Source organism: Marmota monax, unplaced genomic scaffold (genome assembly GCF_021218885.2).
Source record: "Marmota monax isolate L192 unplaced genomic scaffold, Marmota_monax_Labrador192_F-V1.1 WCK01_AAM20220418_F8-fsc00034, whole genome shotgun sequence".
Classification (NCBI taxonomy): Eukaryota; Metazoa; Chordata; class Mammalia; order Rodentia; family Sciuridae; genus Marmota; species Marmota monax.
In genome coordinates this window covers 14,490,540-14,513,781 of record NW_026693934.1, presented here as the reverse complement: position 1 = coordinate 14,513,781, position 23,242 = coordinate 14,490,540, and the positions used below count along the sequence as shown (strand labels likewise).

The 23,242-nt window shown below is 39.7% G+C and overlaps 1 protein-coding gene across 1 annotated transcript in view; it reads left to right on the top strand.

The window, feature by feature from the left end:
• Cntnap5 (contactin associated protein family member 5) overlaps window positions 1–23,242 on the top strand; it is an 824,707-nt gene that overhangs the window by 71,623 nt on the left and 729,842 nt on the right. The gene's annotated exons all lie outside the window — the stretch shown is intronic.

The following is a 23,242-nucleotide window of genomic DNA, read 5'->3' as shown; positions in this document are numbered from 1 at the left end:
TCATCCATCTACTTCTCTGCCACCAAACATGACCCATCACTAGCAGTAACTAGAATTCAAATATACTTTTGGAGCTTATTAAAGCATGTCCCCATATATTATCTCAGAGTTTCACAATATCCTTTGGGAGAAAAATGGTTATGCATGCTTCGTTGTTGGTTGAAACATGTTGAGATTACATGGCTTGCCCAGGAAGGAAATGCCAAACTAACAAAGGAAATCTCTGCTTGGGATTCTGACACATGTGTTTGATTCTGAAGTCTACTTTTTAAAGCTCTGTCATGTTACTTCATCCCAATTCCACCTTCACCCTGAAGATTTTGCTTTCTAACTACTCTTTCACTCAACTTCTATATGTGGTGATGAAGCCAAGAAATATCTGTTTGGTCAAACATATTGTTACCATATTAACAACCAAGTAAATGCATAAAGTGAAACAGAACACATGTTATGCTAATATAGATTAGAACAAGTCCCCTCCATTTCCCACATTCTACCCTACTTACCTTCAACTCAAGTTCCCCTTTGAAGACACCCTAACATCCTAGATCCTGTGTGGTATGGAACTTTCTGGTACACCTGGGAGATAGCATTTGAAGTGAATGGTGTGTTCCCGCATCAGTAGTTTTTCCATGTTCTTCCAATGAGTGGAGAATACTTCTGAAGCACATACTCAAAGCAGGGGTAGAAGGAGCAACATGACTTAGGGATTTAACAGCAATAAAATTTACTGTGTACTCAGCCTGTGCTAGAAGGTTTCAATGTTATTTCATGTATCAGATTATTTAATTCTCAAAGCAACTCTAAGAGCTGATGTATACCATTAATAGGCCCAATTAACAAATTTAAAAACTAAGGCAGAGATTAAAATGTGTCCAAGGACAAAATTAATAAGTATTAAATTGGGAATTTATCTCCAGGCAATCCAGACTCTGAGCCTACACTTTACATTACTACCTGGGCCTGGGATAGGCTAGAATGTTAGGGGAAAAAGAAAATGGTAAGATGACAAATTTAAGAATGATTGATGCCTTAGACAGGTGGACTTTATTGCTTTGGGAAATATCAGAAAGGGGAACACAGAATCAGAAACTGTTACAGGAGTATCCCATGCATGAGAGAATTGAGCTTGTCTAAATATCAGTTACCAGTCTGAGGACACCGCACCATTAACAACAAGAATGATCATGTTATCTATCAGTTATTGAATAATTTCTGTGGCTTTTGATGCCTCCCTGTTTCCTATGCTCTTCTGTGCAGCACTCAAGAAATGCCATGATGTAGGATTTGCTGATCTCTTCAGATTTATCTCCCACATCTCTTACATCCTTTCTCACACTATAAGCTCTGATAATATCAATGGAACCATTATCCCCCTCTACCATTCAATTTGGAGGTTTCCTTTACACTCTTGCTCCACCTGGCATGCACTATGTGCCCTTTGTACCTGAAAAGCATTTTCAGCCTCAGTTCAACTATTCACTAATCCAGGACACCTCCTCTCAGCACACAATGAGCTGAGATGTTTCCTGGGTCCATAGAGCACCAAGCACTTATATCTGTCTGGATACATAATGTTATGATTTAGATATAAGGTGTCCCTTAAAAGTTTCTGTGTTGGTGCTCTAAATATAGCTCAGTTGGTAGAGTGCCTGCCTTGCATACAATCTCCAGTACCACACACACACACACAATGTTCCTGTGTCAATGCATGAATATTCAGAGGTAAAGTGATTGGGCTGTGAGAGCTGTAACCTAATCAGTCCATCCTAGTTTAGAAGGAGTAACTGGGTCATAACTATAGGCAGGTGGGGTGTGGCTGGAGGAGATGTTACTGCAGGTGAGCCCTGAAGGGGTTTAATCTTCCCTGTAGCCCCTTTCCCCTGCCCTTTCTCTGTTTCCTGTATGCCATGAATAGAGCAGCTTTCTTCCATCATAATTCCCTGCCTCACCATGAGCCCAGAGCACAGACTAAACCTCTGAATACCAGAAGCCAAAACAAACTTTCTCTCCTTTAAATTGTTCTGGTGGGATTAAGGTCACAGTGTCTTCCAGTTTAACAGAATCCCTGGTACATAATGTGTCAAAAAGTTACAAACTGAATCGTTAATAGACCCAGTGTGCTACTTAAATTCCAACTTTAATCTCAACATGACCTCAACATTTTACATCATTTCTGACTTTACAGTTAAAAAGTAAAGTAAAATAAATATAATAAGTTCTAAGTAAGTGATAAATTTATGATTCAGACTTGTCCATGTCCAGAGCCTGATTCCTGGGTCCATAGAGCACCAAGCACTGATTCTTAAAGCTGTATATTGCACCACACTGACTCTCTCTCAAAAGAAGAGCTAGAAGTTGAAATTAAGGCAGCTCAGTAGAAGATTCAATAATCATGATTCTTAGAGCTGGGGGTATTGCACAGTGGTAAAAAATGAGCTTAGCATGCAGGAGACCCTAGGTTCAAATCCCCAGAGCAACAACAACAAAAAATAGTGATTCTTAATTCGTGTTCCATACTTCTTGAATCAGTGGAGTAGAAAAATAGAACAGGGGGCATTTAAAGAAGTCTAAAGCAGTTCTTTCTTATCACTCATGGTTAGTTAAAAGTTCCAGGGCCCATAGAACTTGGCCAGACCTGGATCACAGGTATTGGGGAGTTAGAAAAATTGTGAGATGAGTCACTATAATGATGTTATTAATAATAATAAAAAATATAGCTAATATTTTAATCACTTACTGTAAGGATTAAGGGTTTTAACTATTTTACTACGTGGTACTATTCTATCTTTCTAGCAATATATTCTGTCCTCATTTCCTTTTGGATGAGAAAACTAAGACAAATTTAGTGAATTGCTCAAATTTGCACTGCCAGTTTGCCCTCAGTATCCATGGGATGTGGATCCATGGACTTAGCCAATTGCAGACTGAAAGTATCCATAAAAAATGTGTCTGTACTGAACATATACAGACTTTTTTGTCATTATTCCATTAAAAAATACAGCATAGCAACTATTTCCCTAGCATTTATATTGCATTAAGTATTATAAGTCATTTAGAGGTGATTTAAAGTACATGAGAGGATGTGTGCAGGTTATATGCAAGTACGAAGACATTTTATATAAGGGACTTAAGCATTCACAGGTTTGTGTATTCATAATGGGTGTTGGAACCAATCCCCTGTAGATACCACAGTCCAATGTACCAAGCAGAAGTAGCAGACTTCAAATTCAACCCAGACTGTCTGGCGTCACAGGCCACATTCATAGAGAGAATCCTCCACTTTCTTAATAGTGTTGACCTTCACCGAGATGCTACTTCAGGGCCTGTCGATCCAGAGGGCCAGAGCAGGAAAGTAGTAAAATAATTCAGGCAAGGTATGATTCAACCAGACATGAAGGTCTCTGTGTGAATGTGCTTTAGAAATTTCCAGTGGGAATCATAAGCATTAGTGTGCTCTACTCTTAACACATAATTTGGTTCAGGAGTGGGTGCTGCAGAACAAATCTAGATGAGGCTTTTCTCTGCTTATAGGACACATCCCCAACTTTAGTTTGAAAAGTGATTTAACCCAACTTTAGTTTGAAAAGTGATTTAATTTCAGCTGTTCACTCACTTCAACCCTAATAAATACGTGCACCAGAATGTCTAGAGACCGTGCCAACTGCTCCTGAGGTTTGAACTGACAGAAACAACAAGTCGATGTTAACGACACTGGGTTTCTAAATGGCCACTCCACATTGATCACTTATCTCAGGCTTTTCTCCAAGTTGAGAAGGTTGATTTTATTAGATGTGTACTCTTTTTAATGTAGATCAGTAGCTCTGGCTCATATCAACCAAATTTACCTTGTGTTCCATTAGTCTTTATTATGAGCTGAAGAGTCTCCGAAGGTATGTCACTGACAAGTCACTCCCAGCTCCAGAGAAATTTGCCTGTATGTCTTTTAGGACCAAACGTAGACATTAAAAACAATCATGACTTCCCTACGCACTGAACTCTTAAACACTGAGCTTCTCAGTTCCTTCTACCACTTCCTAAATCAGAATTAATTATAAAGGAAGCAAAAAAATGTATTGTATATTAAAAGTAACCTTTGGATCCTCTTTTACAAATATTAAAAGCAATACCACAGGCATAGGAACTAATCTGAGTCCCTGGGGCCGTTTTTCAAACAAATAAAAAAAAAAAAAGTAAGCCACTGCATGAAATAAATGAAGAAACCACCAGCTAAAATTGCTGAATAATACAATAAAGAAATGTAAATCATCCTCAGGGGATAATTATATCCTGGACTCTGGCTGATTTCGCAGAGAAAAGGAGCACAGGGTCAGAAGTTAAGTGAACAGGGTCTTCATCCCAACTCTGCCATTCATTGGCTTTGTGCCCTCACCTCAGGCAAGCTACTCAATCTTTTTTGGGCCTCGGTTTACATTTTTGCTGTAAAAAAAAAATGACGACACCAACAGAAGTCACAGAGGCAGACCAGGAAGCAATGAGAAAGCTAGCTATGTTCTGTCTATAATTCTAAGCTCATTACATTAAATAAAATGAGAACCAATCCCTGTGCTCCAGACCCAAGAATAGAGTTTCTTCTCTCTGAGGAAATTGGGCTGCATTATTCAGGTTTTTGTCACTGGACAAAGGACCGAACATGAACAATTTATTTTGGATGACAGTTTGAGAGCTTTGAGTCCATAGATGGCGGGATCCTTTTCTCTGGGCCTGTGGTAAGGCAGGATCTCATGGCAGAAGGGCAGGGCCAAGGAAAGCTGCTCAGTTCATGGCAAAAAAGGATGCAGACAGAAAGAGAGAGAGAGGAAAGGGCAGAGGACAAGAAACAGTTCCCAGACTGTTCCCCACCCCAACTGAGTCCTCGCCCCAGTAGTCCATTCAGTCATGAATGAATTATTCAGAGATGAGGTCAGAGCCCCCCCGATCCAATCACTTCTCCCAAACCCCTTTCTGATCACAGAAGACATTGAAGGGCATTCCAGACCCAAGTCATAGCATGGATCTTTCCACGGGTGCTCTGGAACCACCTCCCATTGCTTTGGCTGATCTGGTTGGGAAAGTTGCTTAGATTCCCTGAGCTTTAGTCTCGTCATTGATGATTCTGAATTAAAAATATTACCTACCACACAAAGCCATTGTGACGATAAATGGAATAAATTAGGTCATGGTTTAGGGAAGTGCCTGGTAACTTCAAAGTATACAATAAATGCTAACCTTTTCTCCTTTTGGTTTTTATTTCTTCATCTAAGAAATTGTGTCTAATAGTAAATATTCACATATGATAAAAAATAGAATATTATATATAGTTTAACTACAATAATTATTATTACATTTCAGAAGTCATAATTATGTATTATATACACTATACACATATATGTATTACATATAAGATATATGAATATATATATGTATATATGTATATATATATGTATATATGTATGTATGTATATATATATATATATATATATATATATATATATATATATATATCTTTGACGGGTATACTCCATCACCCTGTAGCTAATTACTCCCTTATTTCTCAATTTTCCTCCATGGCCAAATTTCTTCTCCAATTGGTCAACATTTATCATCTTCTCAGGTCAACATTTATCATCTTCTCATTTTTTTAATATTTATTTTTTAGTTGTAGTTGGACACAATACCTTTATATCACTTCTTTATTTTTTCGTGGTGCTGAGGATGGAACCCAGGGTGGCACACATGTGAGGCAAAGTTTCTACCACTGAGCCATAACCCCAGCCCACCATCTTCTTTTTCTTTCTATTTTAAAGGGAAAATAGAAAGGTAATGGATTCCATGTACTTATCACACAGCTTCATCTACCTCACCAACGTTCTGTTCCCATATTCCTTTGAAGCAAACTATTGCCATTGTATACCTTCTCCATAAATTTCAGCATGTATCATCGGCAGATTGAATTTATACTTTTTAAATTTCCATTCCTTTTCAACATGGGAACATGTGTACCCTCCAGACACAGAGTGATGAATAGATTGGTGGGTCTTCCTCAATTCTCTGAGCAGTATTTCATGACTTTCCTTTCTTAGAAAGGTGTTCTAACTGTTCCATACTGTATCCCATTTGCCCTCATTTTATTAAAAGGATTTTCATTTGGGTCAAGGTAGCTAATGACCTCCACATTGCCAAATCCAGTGAGCCTTTATCATCCCTAATTATATTTGATTTTCTGAGGCCTTTTGATACGTTACTGTGAAACAGATCTGAACTAACATTGAATCTAAGTTACACAGCGTGGGTAATCTTTGTTAACACTTTGAGGGGGCAGTTCTACTGTAAAGCACATATTGTAATCAGTATCAGTAGCTACTGTATGAGAACTAATATTGGTAGCTCGCCGTTTGTCTTCCATGATACTTTGTTCTCCTTGCTTATTACGGACCCATCACAACTTCACGCCACTTTTCTCAACCCCAGGCTTCAGAAAGTTTGATGTATTCCATAGTTTTGCATTTGGCCCTTATTTCTTAGCATTCAGAATATTTTTCTTGGGAAGGAGAATTAGGAAAAAAAAATACTGATCTGACTTTCTTGCTAATGACTCTCTGGTAGAAGAGCATCTGGTGTTTCTCTACTGTGTTCTAAACACTTTCCTCTCTCACCAGCACTATTTATGCTCAGTCATCACTGGGCATTTGTCAACTACTACCCATAGACTGGCAGAAAAATTCTTTTGCAGTGAACAAGTCTTTTCTTTTATTTGAATAGTTCTACTGTCTAGCGCAGTACCTGAGATACAGAAGTAAATTAATGCTCAAACTGTATCATTTTTATATTATACTGCTTTTGGAAGTCAAGAAGAAATATGGGAGTAAATAGTGAAGTTTTGATTTAATTGTCTTTATAGCTGTAAATAAAGAAAGGAAGGAAGGAAGGAAATATAAATATCTAGGTCATATGATTGGAATGTGGTCCGAGTGTGTCCCAAAGACTGATGTTTTGGAAGTTTGGTGCCCATTGTATCTATGTTGACAGGTGGTGGAATCTTTAAGTGGTGGGGCCTCCTGGAAGGTAATTAGTTCACTGGGGTACACTGCCCTCAGAAGGGATTCATGTAGTGCTCATGAAACCAATGATTATTATTCTGTTATAATGTTATCTTTTACTTTCAGCCTCCTAAACTGAGTTAAATAAACCTCTTTTTTAAAAAATAAATTACTAGCCTCAGGTATTTTGTTATAGCAACAGAGACAGACTAGTACAGTGGGTTAATTATACTCTCAAGTTAAAAAGTCCAAAGATAGGGCTACTTGTATTTCATTTAAAAGAACAGTAAATAGAATTTTGGCAACGTCACCAAAACGTCAGCTTTAAATGAAGAGAGCATAAATATGTGTATGTATGTATTTGTGTGTGTGTATTGTGTGTGCGGGGGAGGTTCATTTGTTCCTTTATTCACTCGAAATGTTTATTCAATTTTTACTTTGTATAGGGAAACACATTAATCACTATTAAAATGTTAATAAAATTCTCTCTTTGACCTGAAAAGATCTGTAAACTTAAATAAAAACATGTATATGTGTATATATGATGATATGTGAAAAGTGCCCTAAATATAATGTAAAGAGTGTCAGGAGTTTTCATGGAGTAAGCAGAATTATGAAATGTAGAAACCAGGGGCAATTTGACAGCCTATGTTAACTGGTCTGTAGGGTTGGGGGATATTGACATGCAGAGACAGGCAAGGTAGGAGTAAAAGTGCATATACAGACTATATCATGAGAAAGTAGGGGAATTAAGAAAGCTAAGTATATTTGACACAAGGTGGTATTTCTGTATAATTAGAGTAGTATCCACATGGAATGTGCATGTTGATTCTAGAGGCATGGTTTCCAAGGCTGCAGATAGTCTTTAATACCAAATGAGGTAGATGGTACTTGAAGGAGAGTGGTGGATGGGATTTAAGAATAAAGACAGTAGAATGAATTGGACATAACTTTCTTATGTTCATACATGTATAACCGACGAGCATAACTCCGCATCATACACAACCACAAGAATCGGAAGTTACATTCTATATGCATGGTATGTCAAAATACATTCTACTGTCATGTATATCTAAAATTAGCAAAAAAAATACTGCATGTGCATCTGATTGGTAATAAGTGTACAAAATTAATAGTGATTGATTAGAGTCAGGAAGTGATAAATATCAGAAGTGCTTACTATATGGTATATAGGAACACTGATGGCAAATTGCTGTGGTTTTCTATGATTTTGTTTTATCCACCCCTGTCCACCCTCAACACATTGGTGATGGTAGGTTCTGATAATTGATATGAATGAGAGACTTTAGAAGTTGTACAAAGTTCCTGAAATCTGACACTAGTTTCACCAAATTACTCTCTCATTTAGAAGAGCCTAGAAACTTATCATACTGTTAGCTTTCATAGTTGGTATAGTAGGGCTTTTCCTGTGCTTGTTTTTATTTTATTTTTTGAGTAATTAATATATGCATACTATATACAGTTAGAGATATGCATAAAGTCATGTAATTAAAAGTTTACTGATATTCCTACTCCCTAGAAAACCAGTTCTCACCTTCGAGGTCACTTTCTGAAATGTTCTGCATATGTCCAAGCACATAAAGAAGACCTCTTTTTTTTTTTTTTAACAAACACAGACTGCTATAAAAATGAGCTCTTCTGCACTTTTTCTCTTAACTATGTATTCTGATAATCCTTTCAGATTACTGCATGAAAAGCTTCATTTTTTAAAAGATGCACAAGATGAATGGTGCATATTGTAATTTTTAAAAACCATTTCCCACTGTGAGAATGTAGATTATGACTAATCACTGCTATTAAAAAGAAGGCTGTAGGCTGAGGATGTGGTTCAGAGGTAAGGCACTTGCCTAGTATGCACATGGTTTGGGGTTCAATCCCCCGTAATGAAATAATAATGATGATGTTGTTGAGGTGAATAACTGTGCACACCTGACATCATGTAAGTATTTGAATGCATGTGTAAGAATACTTTTCTAGAAGTAGAACCATTACATCATACATAAGAACAATTATTGATTTTAAAGATAATATCAAATTGTTCTTTAGAGAATTTGCACCAATATTCATTTCAATGAGCAATTAAAAGAGTGACATGTTCCCAAGACTTACATGAAAATAGAGTTTTATTAATTTTTCTAACCTATTCAAGCCTATGTAATGAAAAGCATTATCTTGGTCTAATTAACTAACATTTTCTATCAGACTCACTTTATCTGGATCCTTTAAGTTTTAATATGGTTTGTGTTCATCATTGCCATTTCCAAAATATCCTGCATCTTCTGGCATTAATCATTTTCTCATTAACTTATAAGATGTTTTTACCTGATCCTGTTATAGTTTTGGTTGCTGTTGTTATTTAATATCTAGGCGCATAATCAATTGATTTTCTGACTTTTATATTGATTCTAGTTTTATCCCATTGTGATTTAATAAAGTTGCCTGTGTCCTCTCTGTGTTTGGAGCTGTTTTGAAACCTTTCCTGGTGGTCATTTTTTTAGGGGTAGTCTATGGATCATCCTACAAATGTTCATTCTCAAATATAAGGCCATAGGAAGTAAAGTATATCTATTGCATCTGATTTTTAAATTATGATACTTAACTCCTTTCCTTATTTTTTGCCCACCTGATCTTTCATGGAATTTAAAGAAAGGATTAAAATATTATTTAAAATTTTTTCATATATACATATTTACATACACACACATATGTGTGTGTGTGCTCCTTTTCTCTATGTTTATCACTATGGTTAGGCATCCCTCAATAGCTCATGTGAGAGACAATGCAAGGAGATTTAGAAAGGAAATGATTGAATTATGACAGCCTTACCTGATCAGTGAATCAGTCCCTTAATGGGGTTAACTAAGTGGGAATTGAGGGCAGGTGGGTTGTGGCTGTAAGAGGTAGGTCTCTGGGTCTGTCTTTGAGGTTTATATTTATATATGGCTAGTGGAGCCTCTCCATGCTTTCTGATCATCACATGATTTTACCTTCACCACTCTCTTCTGTCATGATGCTCTGCCTCACCTAGAGCCCTAAGGAATGGAGCCAGCTGTCTATGGATTGAGACCTCTGAAACTGTGAGCCCTCAAATAAACTTTCCCTCATCTACAATTGTTCTGGTCAGGTTTTTCAGTCACAGCAGTGAAAAAGCTGACTAAAACATACCTATTATTATTATAGGCATTAGACTACATGAATACTGTTAGGAGAAGAGGATTTGGAGAAGATGGGGAAGCTAAGGTCAGGAAGTGGAACAGAGATTCATGGAAGGTGCCTCTACTAACACTCATGATAATAAAAATTAAATATTTGGGGTCTTGTCCTCACTTCCTGGCACACAGCTTTTGGAATCTCCTCAATGATGTGTCCTTTATATGTTAATAAATGACAAATGGCTGGAGGATACTGGAAAGACTCTGTTGGGAGCTGGTCACCAGAAATCCAAGGCTTGATTAAAGACTAGAAATTTTAGCCCCCCTCCCCCACCCCCGCACCTCTGGGTAGAAGAAGAGAGGGACTAGAAATTGAGCTAAAGGCAAATGATATAATTAATAATGTCTATATATCGAAACCTCGAAACACCCCAGCAGACAAGTTTCGAAGAGATTTTCTATGTGTCAACACATCCTGGTTCTGGGAGATGATGATATTCCCCAGAAAGGCATGGAAGCACCTTGTCCCTTCCTCAGTGTTTTGCCCCATGCATTTTTTTTCCATTTGTTTCTGAGCTATGTTCTTTATAATAAACCGATAATATAGATGGTATCACGTTTAGGACGTTTGACTTGCCATACTTCAATTTCAATAATGTGAAAGCAGTATGCATTAGATAGAATTTATACTTTGAGTTGGACTTTTCTCCCTAGGCTAATGATATGCAGTTCCACACTCATGACACAGAGCATCAGAAGTAGTGAATGTGGCTTGCAGGCAGTCCTGCTGCAATCACTAGAGAAAAGAGCCTTTCCTCTATATGTAGTATTGCTAAGGTGGTAGGTCCCATAGGCTTGGTGGATTCAATGCATTTCAATGTTAAATGAGTTGATGGAGACATATCCCATCATAAGTGGAGGAGAATCTGTAGTAACTAAAATGCTTACTTGATTGCTGTGAGCTATTCTAGCAAATCATTGAGACTGAATTTGTAGCTCATCTGAGAATTGGGACTGGCATCTGAAGTTTCGTGGCACTGAGTTCTTATGCTCTGAGATCTGTATAAGGGAATTAATGTCAGAATTGAAGTATAGAACATTCAGCTGACCTCTGAAGAGTTAGAGAAGTAGTTGGTGGAAGAGAAAACTCCATACATTTGGTGGCAGAAATGTTGTGGAGTTCAGCAGTTCAGATCAGCCCTCGTGAAGCATCATTGGTCAGGTGGGGGCTGTCCTATATCCCTGAGAATTCAGCTCTTTAGGTCAGCTGAGCAGGACTGTGAAACAACAGGTCATGGACTGAGGAAGCTAGTGCTTTGGGGCAGTGACCACCTAGCTAGCTTCTGAGGATAGATCTGGGATGTCAGGTGGAGAAGAGGATTTGGAACTGAGGACATTGGGTCTCACTATATCTGTCTGTTCTTGTATCTGATTATAAAATCTTTTTATAGAGGAGTCCACACAGCCTACTGAAACTGCTCCAAGTGATACTTCTGTCCAGTTAGGTCATATGGAAAATGGAAATCTAGAAAACATAGCTTTGCAATATATACCAAACAGTCAAGCTTGCCTTTGTTCTTTATTGTATTTTCCAATTTTCTGAATTATGTGTTATATGGGTTTTCTTATAAGCAATATAGAACCAAGGTTTGCTTTGGTCTGATCTTATATCTTTTTTTTCTTTTAGTAAGTGTCATGATAGAATTTTGCATGGCAGAAATGTTTGCTTTTAGATAGTCAAATATTTTCTGTTCACATTTTAGCTGTTGTGACTTTATAAAAATATTTCTTCATGCAGTCAATATTTTCTTGGTTTTGCTTTAACAATGTGTTTTGGTGTATGTGTGGGTGTTGTATGCTTTATTCATTTCAAATAGGAGAGCGAATACTTTTATTCTTGTGGTTACCTTTGAGGCTGTTAGGTTACATATTATCTTTAATCCTCTTCTTAAACGATGTGTATCAACTTTTGGTTATAACCAATGATCCAATTGATTTCATTCCTCTAATTTATGCTTACCTTTCACTTGATCTTATTTTATTGTTTCTTGGTGTTTACTTTTTTTGTAACATATAATATATTTATTCCTCTGTTACTTCAAATCTAGTGTTTAAAGACCACATCAGAAGGTGAGGGAGGAGGGAAGATGGCGGCGAGGGGAGTGCATTACCCCCGTGTGCTGCTTCACTGTGTGGGAGTGTGACAAGTCAGGACGGCTGAAGGATATCTTGTTGGGAATTTCCAGCAATAGTGGGGTGCGCCGGAACCTGGAGGAAGGATTTCCATCGCATGAGGATCGGCTACGGGGACTCAAACGCGAGAGGTTTGTCGCACGGAGGGTAAAACTGCTTATTCAGCGAATCGCCCCGCGGCTGGAGTCTGCAAGGCGCGCTGGGATAGAGACGCAGGGTTACAGCGCTGCAATTTCTGCCAGACGCGCAAGCACCGCACTCAGGGCTGAATTCTGGGTTCGAGACGGGGAAGGAAGCGGTCCATCTCGGTTCTCCACACCGGTCAGACCACAGAGGAGGCCAGCAGCCACCATGTTGGTAAACTGACGTCACCACACCTGTTTTTGACTGACCGCAGCTCATTCAGCCATAGAACAGGTAATTTCAGGCTGCAATTCGCCTGCGGCTTGCAGACAGATTGCTAGGGTTCAGCGCCTGGGGGCTTCTTAAAATCTGATCTTATCGGAGTGAACACGGAGCGCGGGGCGGCCGAGTCCCGGCTCCCGGAGCCGTCCCGGAACCGCCCTGGCTCCGGCTCCCGGAACTGAGCCCGCGGGGACTGCTTCTTGGAGCTTACACTTGTAGGAGCTTACACCGAGCACAGAGCGGCCGAGTTCCGGCTCCCAGAACCGTCCCGGAACCGCCCTGGCTCAGGGCTGCGGAGCCCGCGGAGGCTGCTTCTTGGACCCTGCTACTATCAGAGCATACACCAAACACTAGGCGGCCGAATTCCGGCTCCCGGAACTGAGCCCGCGGGGGCTGCTTCTTGGAGCCTACACTTATAGGAGCTTACACCGAGCACGGAGCGGCCGAGTTCCGGCTCCCGGAACTTCCCTGGACCGGGGCTGGGAGCCCGCGGAAACTGTGTCTCGGTCCGGGTCCTGCTGAGGGCAGGTCAGGACTCACCCATTGCTTGGGTTGCCTGGCAAGGGGAACGAAATGCTGCCATTCGCATAGGATACCAACATGGCAGAGATCTGATGTCAGCAGAAAGCGGTGGAGGAGAGATCTTCATCAATACCAGCGGTGACATAAGCAGTTGGTCTCCTGGTAAGGGGGGTGAGGCTCAGTCACCCGAGTCTCCTCAATTTGTCCTCGAGCCAGAGGGAAGGAGCCGGGCCGCAGCCAGCCCCCGGAGCAGGCCCAGCGGCTCGCCAGCGTGGTGACCGCGTGACCCCAATTGGAGAGGGGGCGGAGCGGAGCCGCCACCCAAACCCGCCAGGTGGGCAGACCCACGACCCAGTAGTACATGGGCGTGGTAGGAGGGGCAGGGCAGAGCCGCCCTTCGCGCTTGCAAGGTAAACAGACCTGTGACAGCCTGGCGGGTCAGGCCCAGTGGCCTGCCAGTGTGGTACACACGTCACCCCAACTCGAGTAGGGGCAGAGCAGATCCTTATCCCACGCCCGGATCAGGCCCTGCCGGTGTGGTGGTCACGTGACCCCAATTGGAGTGGGGGTGGAGCGGAACCGCCACCCGTGCCCGCAGGGTGAGCAGACCAGTGATCAACCTGCAGATCAGGCCCAGGGGTCCGCAGGCGTGGTAGGAGGGGCAGGGCAGATCCGCCACCCGCGCCTTCAAGGTAGGCAGACCTACAACAGACCTGCGGATCAGGCCCAGGAGCCTGCCGGCGGGGTACAAATACCACCCTAATTGGAGTAGTGACAGAGCAGAGTCGCCTCCCTTGCCAGGAACAGACCCAGCATCCTGCAGGCGGGGTAGTCACGACACCCCAATTGGAGTAGGGGCAAAGCAGAGCCTCCACTCGTGCCCGAAAGGTGGGCAGATCTGCGACCGACCAGCAGGACAGGCCCAGTGGCCTGCTGGTACGACAGACACGTCACCCCAATTGGAGTAGGGGCAGAACAGAGCCGCCACCAGCTCCCAGAACAGGCCCAGTGACCTGCCGGTGTGGTAGCCACGACACCCCAATTGGAATAAGGAGAGAGCAGAGCCGCCGCCCGCACCTGCAGGAAAGATACGCAAGCAGTATGAAAAGACAAGGAAAGAAAGGACCACAAGCAATGCAGGTCAACGCAACTTTAGAAGAGGTAACAGCTGCAGCAGATGGAATGTCAGATAAAGAATTCAGGATATACATGCTTCAGATGATCTGGAGTATCAAGGAAGACATTAAACAGCAAAATCAGACAATGAAAGATCACTTCGACAACGAATTACGCAAACAAATCCAGGAAGCAAAGGATCAACTATACAGGGAGATAGAGGTTATAAAAAACAAGCAATCAGAAATCCTAGAAATGCAGGAAGCAATAAACCAACTTAAAAACTCAATGGAGAATACTACCAACAGAGTAGAACACTTAGAAGATAGAACATCAGACAATGAAGACAAAGTATTTCAACTGGAAAAGAACATAGACAGCTCAGCAAGACTGTTAAGAAACCATGAGCAGAACATCCAAGAAATATGGGATAACATTAAGAGACCAAACTTAAGAGTCATTGGGATACAGGAAGGTACAGAGCTCCAAACCAAAGGAATGAGCAGTCTATTCAATGAAATAATACAAGAAAACTTCCCAGACTTGAAGAATGAGACAGAATCCCAAATCCTAGAAGCCTACAGGACGCCGAATGTGCAAAATCATAAGAGATCCACACCTAGACACATTATAATGAAGATGCCCAACATACAGAATAAGGAGAGAATTTTAAAAGCTACAAGAGAAAGGAAGCAGATTACATTTAGGGGCAAGCCAATCAGGATAACAGCTGATCTTTCAACACAGACTCTGAAAGCTAGAAGATCCTGGAATAACATATTTCAAACACTGAAAGATAATGGGTTCCAACCAAGAATTGTGTATCCAGCGAAATTAAGCTTCAGGATGGAGAATGAAATTAAAACCTTCCACGATAAACAAAAGTTTAAAGAATTCGCAGCTAGAAAACCATCTCTTCAAAACATCCTAGCCAAAGTATTACAGGAAGAGGAAATGGAAAATAACAATGAAAACCAACAGTGGGAGGTAGGACAGTAAAGGGGGGGGGGAAACAATCAAAGAGGAAAACAAACAATGTTTAGTAACAGAAATAAACAAATATGGCTGGAAGAACAACCCATATCTCAATAATAACCCTAAATGTTAATGGCTTAAACTCACCAATTAAGAGACACAGGCTAGTAGAATGGATCACAAAACAAGACCCAACAATATGCTGCCTACAGGAGACGCATTTGATAGGAAAAGACATACATAGGCTGAAGGTGAAAGGTTGGGAAAAATCATATCACTCATATGGACTTCGGAAACAAGCAGGCGTGTCCATACTCATATCAAATAAAATAGATTTCAAGCCAAAGTTAATCAAAAGAGATAAAGAGGGACACTACATACTGCTTAAGGGAACCATACACCAACAAGACATAACAATCATAAATATTTATGCCCCAAACAATGGTGCAGCTATGTTCGTCAAACAAACTCTTCTCAAGTTCAAGAGTCTAATAGACCACCACACCATAATCATGGGAGACTTCAACACACCTCTCTCGCCACTGGACAGATCTTCCAAACAAAAGTTGAATAAGGAAACTATAGAACTCAATAACACTATTAATAACCTAGACCTAATTGACATATATAGAGTATACCACCCAACATCAAGCAGTTACACTTTTTTCTCAGCAGCACATGGATCCTTCTCAAAAATAGATCATATATTATGTCACAGGGCAACTCTTAGACAATATAAAGGAGTAGAGATATTACCATGCATCTTATCTGATCATAATGGAATGAAACTGAAAATCAACGATAAAAGAAGGAAGGAAAAAGCATACATCAATTGGAGAATGAACAATAGGTTACTGAATGATCAATGGGTTATAGAAGACATCAAGGAGGAAATTAAAAAATTCTTAGAGATAAATGAAAACACAGACACAACATATCGGAATCTATGGGACACATTAAAAGCAGTTCTAAGAGGAAAATTCATTGCTTGGAGTTCATTCCTTAAAAAAAGAAAAAACCAACAAATAAATGATCTCATACTTCATCTCAAAATCCTTGAAAAAGAAGAGCAAAACAACAGCAAAAGAAGTAGAAGGCAAGAAATAATTAAAATCAGAGCTGAAATTAATGAAATCGAAACAAAAGAAACAATTGAAAAAATTGACAAAACTAAAAGTTGGTTCTTTGAAAAAATAAACAAAATCGACAGACCCTTAGCGATGCTAGTGAAGAGAAGAAGAGAGAGAACTCAAATTACTAGCATACGGGATGAAAAAGGCAATATCACAACAGACACTTCAGAAATACAGAAGATAATCAAAAACTATTTTGAATCCTTATACTCCAATAAATTAGAAGATAGTGAAGGCATAGATAAATTTCTTAAGTCATATGATCTGCCCAGATTGAGTCAGGAGGATATAGAAAACCTAAACAGACCAATATCAATTGAGGAGATAGAAGAAACCATCAAAAGACTACCAACTAAGAAAAGCCCAGGTCCCGATGGGTATACAGCAGAATTTTACAAAACCTTTAAAGAAGAACTAATACCAATACTTTTCAAGCTACTTCAGGAAATAGAAAAGGAGGGAGAACTTCCAAATTCATTCTATGAGGCCAACATCACCCTGATACCTAAACCAGACAAAGACACTTCAAAGAAAGAAAACTACAGACCAATATCTCTAATGAACCTAGATGCAAAAATCCTCAATAAAATTCTGGCGAATCGGATACAAAAACATATAAAAAAAATTGTACACCATGATCAAGTAGGATTCATCCCTGGGATGCAAGGCTGGTTCAATATACGGAAATCAATAAATGTTATTCACCACATCAATAGACTTAAAAATAAGAACCATATGATCATCTCGATAGATGCGGAAAAAGCATTTGACAAAGTACAGCATCCCTTTATGTTCAAAACTCTAGAAAAACTAGGGATAACAGGAACATACCTCAATATTGTAAAAGCAATCTATGCTAAGCCTCAGGCTAGCATTATTCTGAATGGAGAAAAACTGAAGGCATTCCCTCTAAAATCTGGAACAAGACAGGGATGCCCTCTCTCTCCACTTCTCTTCAACATAGTTCTCGAAACACTGGCCAGAGCAATTAGACAGACGAAAGAAATTAAAGGCATAAAAATAGGAAAAGAAGAAATTAAATTATCACTATTTGCAGATGATATGATTCTATATCTAGCAGACCCAAAAGGCTCTACAAAGAAACTATTAGAGCTAATAAATGAATTCAGCAAAGTGGCAGGATTTAAAATCAACACGCATAAATCAAAGGCATTCCTGTATATCAGCGACAAATCCTCTGAAATGGAAATGAGGACAACCACTCCATTCAAAATATCTTCAAAAAAAATAAAATACTTGGGAATCAACCTAACAAAAGAGGTGAAAGACTTATACAATGAAAACTACAGAACCCTAAAGAGAGAAATAGAAGAAGATCTTAGAAGATGGAAAAATATACCCTGTTCATGGATAGGCAGAACTAACATCATCAAAATGGCGATATTACCAAAAGTTCTCTATAGGTTTAATGCAATGCCAATCAAAATCCCAATGGCATTTCTTGTAGAAATAGAGAAAGCAATCATGAAATTCATATGGAAAAATAAAAGACCCAGAATAGCAAAAACAATGCTAAGCAAGAAGTGTGAATCAGGCGGTATAGCGATACCAGACTTCAAACTATACTACAGAGCAATAGTAACAAAAACAGCATGGTACTGGTACCAAAACAGGCGTGTGGACCAATGGTACAGAATAGAGGACACAGAAACCAATCCACAAAACTACAACTATCTTATATTTGATAAAGGGGCTAAAAGCATGCAATGGAGGAAGGATAGCATCTTCAACAAATGGTGCTGGGAAAACTGGAAATCCATATGCAACAAAATGAAACTGAATCCCTTTCTCTCGCCATGCACAAAAGTGAATTCAAAATGGATCAAGGAACTTGATATCAAATCAGAGACACGCCGTCTGATAGAAGAAAAAGTTGGCTACGATCTACAGTCAGTGGGGTCGGGCTCCAAATTCCTCAATAGGACACCCATAGCACAAAAGTTAATAACTAGAATCAACAAATGGGACTTACTCAAACTAAGAAGTTTTTTCTCAGCAAAAGAAACAATAAGAGAGGTAAATAGGGAGCCTACATCCTGGGAACAAATCTTTACTCCTCACACTTCAGATAGAGCCCTAATATCCAGAGTATACAAAGAACTCAAAAAATTAGACAATAAGAGAACAAACAACCCAATCAACAAATGGGCCAAGGACCTGAACAGACACTTCACAGAGGAGGACATACAGTCAATCAACAAGTACATGAAAAAATGCTCACCATCTCTAGCTGTCAGAGAAATGCAAATCAAAACCACCCTAAGATACCATCTCACTCCAGTAAGATTGGCAGCCATTAGGAAGTCAAACAACAACAAGTGCTGGCGAGGATGTGGGGAAAAGGGTACACTTGTACATTGCTGGTGGGACTGCAGATTGGTGCAGCCAATTTGGAAAGCAGTATGGAGATTTCTTGGAAAGCTGGGAATGGAGCCACCATTTGACCCAGCTATTCCCCTTCTTGGTCTATTCCCTAAAGACCTAAAAAGAGCATGCTACAGGGACACTGCTACATCGATGTTCATAGCAGCACAGTTCACAATAGCAAGACTGTGGAACCAACCTAGATGCCCTTCAATAGACGAATGGATAAAAAAAATGTGGCATTTATACACAATGGAGTATTACTCTGCATTAAAAAATGACAAAATCATAGAATTTACAGGGAAATGGATGGCATTAGAGCAGATTATGCTAAGTGAAGCTAGCCAATCCCTAAAAAACAAATGCCAAATGTCTTCTTTGATATAAGGAAAGTAACTAAGAACAGAGTAGGGACGAAGAACAGGAGAAGAAGATTAACATTTAACAGGGATGAGAGGTGGGAGGGAAAGGGAGAGAGAAGGTAAATTGCACGGTAATGGAAGGAGACCCTCAGGGTTATACAGTGGAGGGGGTAGAGAGAGAGGAGGGGAGGGGAGGGGAGAGGTGGGGAGGGGGGAGGGTGGATGATGGGAAAGGCAGCGGAGCACAACAGACACTAGTATGGCAATTTGTAAATCAATGGATGTGTAACTGATGTGAATCTGCTATCTGTGTATGGGGTGAAGGTGGGAGTTCATAACCCACTAGAATCAAAGTGTGGAATATGATATGTCAAGAAATTTGTAATGTTTTGAACAACCCACAATAAAAAATTAAAAAAAAAAAAAAAAAAAAAAAAAAAAAAAAAGAAAATTGCTAATGGCTTTGCAGAGAATCCCTGCTCAGCTCTCATTTAACGTGCATGGCCCTTGAAATACACATGTTCTCTGACTTTGCCCAAATTCTGAGGCCTGTGCACCACAATTCCAGGAAAATGAATAAAACTGCATAGAATTGAAAAAAAAAAAAAAAAAAAAAAAAAAAAAAGAAGGTGAGGAATTCAGAAAACACTTCCTCCAACCCTTTAACCCCTTTAGTGTCTCAGTGTTTTATATATCGTTACTGTTTTCAACTTAGCTTGCAAGCTAATATTCGTGCTTCTTATACTCTGTATCATTTCTCAGAACAGAAGGGTGAAGTGACTCTGTCATGCATTTGTTGGAAGTATATGAGTACTTTTTAATATGTTCAAAATAAATGATTCTCAAATTTACTCCATTAAATGATATTAAAAACAGTTTATTTGCCACATGGCACACTATTTTCTGTCATACATTAGTTTGTGCAAACCCTACACTGGAGAACCACTTGTCTAGCCCAGGCAGAACAGCAATTTTCTCAATGCATTTCAGAAACCAAAAGGCAATCCGATTTTTTTTTTCCAATTGAGGTCATATCGCTCATACATGTTCTCAAAGGAGACATCAGTCATACTTAATCCTGCACCCTTTGTATTTCCACAATTCTAATGAACCAGATTATTACCAAGCCACCACCCCAGTGAAAGTATAAAAATGAGAAATTTGGAGATAAATATTAAGTTACAGTTCACATCCTGGCAGCAAGCTGGGGGATCCCTGAAAGCATCATGGTGCAAAACAATCAGTGACATCTTCAGGAGCCTGCAGCCGGTATGGCCACACATTCCAGTCTGCGGAATTGTTCCTACCAGGGGACCCATGGAACTATTAATAATTTCATATTTTTTTTCATGTCTTATAACTGATATCCCATGAGATAAAAGAGCACTCACTGGGGTCTTAGAGACTTGGCTCACGGGGCTTTTGGGTTTCTTATGTCCCACTCACTGATGCTTAGACTCCATCTAGTCTCCCCTCCTTATAGTCACACAATGGCAGCTGTCACACTCCACTAAAGTTGCAAAGTTGGGCCCATGTCCAGGGAGAGCTGGGGAAGGCCACCCATTCCCATGTCATCTTGGGCCAAGGCATGCGAGTGCTGTCCCTCCCCAGTCTGGCAACACCAGTGCACAGTAGGCATGTGATACAGCACAGGTAGACCCCTCTCTCACTCTCCATTCAGATGACAAACATTCTGGGAATAGCATTGTAAAGCCCAGGGGTCACCCATCCTCCTTATATTGGTGAGCAGGCCCATGGGAAAAGGAAGTTGATTTTCCTACCTGGGCGAGGTACATCTGTCAGGAGGGGTAAACTGATACCTCATCTAGATATTATTAGTGTTTGTAACCAAGTTTATATTGTGATACTATTGCTCCTATGCTCTGGGTAATTTCACAGAAAAGAAGGATGGAATTACAACAGTTAGCCATGTAGGTTCATTTGCCATGTCCCAAGGGGTTTCCTGGGCACCTCAGAGAGTCTGTACACACTCTATGAGTACCTCTTTCCTGAGACAATGTGCCACTAAATATCAATTAAAAAATACCGGGCTGGGTTTGTGGCTCAGTGGTAGAGTATTCACCTTGCACTTGCGAGACCCTGGGTTCGGTCCTCAGCACCACATTAAAATAAATAAGTGAAATGAAGTTGTTGTGTCCAACTACAAGTAAAAATTAAATATTTAAAAAATACCAACAGAGATCAAGATAAATACAAAGAAAAATTATATAGATATATACATATATATGTATGTGTGTGTTGTGTACATGTATATAAAATATATGTAAATACATGTATTATATATAGATTAATGGCACTTTTTTCTGCTTTTTTCATGAAGAACCCAGATTTTATTTTACACTGGCCTCTGCAGTCATGTATGTGGACCTAGAAGTAATTTAGGTAGAAGACAATTTGACTACTGACTCTAACTATTAAGGTATAACTATTATGAAGTTAAAATAAGTGCTGAAAGGGTGCTAATTTATTCTCAGTCAACTGACTGTGTGGAAGGTGTTGCATTTAACCTTTACTTTTCTACTCGCTTCAAGAAGTCCACACATTAGCAGGCCTCTCCAGGGTTTGACTTATTCTATGAGGTCATGTAGTCATGTGCACACCTGCGTGTGGCATCTTTCCGTTAAATCGTCAGTACGGAGGCACTTGGTGCCTCCTTTTACTGAGCACAGAGATTCATATTTGAGAATAGAACTTTCATTTTTTGAGCTTATGCACGCAATGTTAATGTTCATATGTTTGACCCTAGGAAGGAAATTAAAACAATAAAGATTTATCTTTCTGGTGCTTGGAATTAAATTGTCAGCTAAGCACATATTCAATCAAAGAAAAATGAGCAAAATAATAAATATGCCCATGATGACTGTCAAATGAACCATACCAAAAAACAGCCACAGGAAAGAACTCTGTCTTAAATACCAGGGATAGATAAGGCCCCTTACTTTATCTAGGACTTTACATACATGATTTTTTTGTTTTCCTTCTACCCATCCTGATTGTGAGCAACTGTACTCATTCTCTAGATAATCAAACTGAGGCTCTGAAAGTTTCAATTGGTCCTGAGGTCACACAATGATTGGGATTGAAAGGTAAGTGTAGGTGACCCTGAATCATTCTATTATAAAAGACTACATCCCAAGGATATGTTTCTCTGTTTATTCAGAACACTTACCATTCAAAGAACTTTTACATCTATTACTTCATTTGATCTTCACAAAGGTCCTTGACAGAGAGCTCACCACCAGAAAGGGGAGCAGAGGACATAGAGTGGATAAAGATCCCAAGTTCATTATCTATTCACAAGTGGGGCTCCTCTGATCTTCTGTGAACTCTACTTGTCTGATAAATGAATGGACTGAAAAATGACTGTATAATCAAAGTGTGATTTGTCCAGGGTGGTAATATATGAATAATGTATGCAGCACAAATACTGCTGGATAGAGCACTTAACTAAACCCTTGATCAGATGCCTCTTATTATCTGGCTGGCAGACAATCAAAAAATAAAATGAAATTTGGGCAAATTCCATACACACTTGGGAAAGGCCACAGAGAGTGAAGGAAGAACGCTAAAAAAGGAGGGGAATTCTTGAGAGTTGTGGTGAATTTGAATGCCTGGGACATCTGGAAGCTCATTTGAAAAGAACTAATATGCGGTTGCATATCTCGGTAGTGAAATTACATGAAGGAACCGAGATTTTAAAGGGGAGTCTACTTTTGACTACATATGATAGGTGGGTTGTTTCACAAGTTCTCAGCCTGTCATGACTGATTCTGATATTGCTAATGAGCTTAATGTCATTTGTGTACTGATACATGGGAGCCTGTTGCAGTGGGTGTTCAACACCTCGTGGGATATAACATTATTGATCTTTCCTTGCAAACCCAAATATTACTTCAGGCTCCAAAACTGATGGGGGC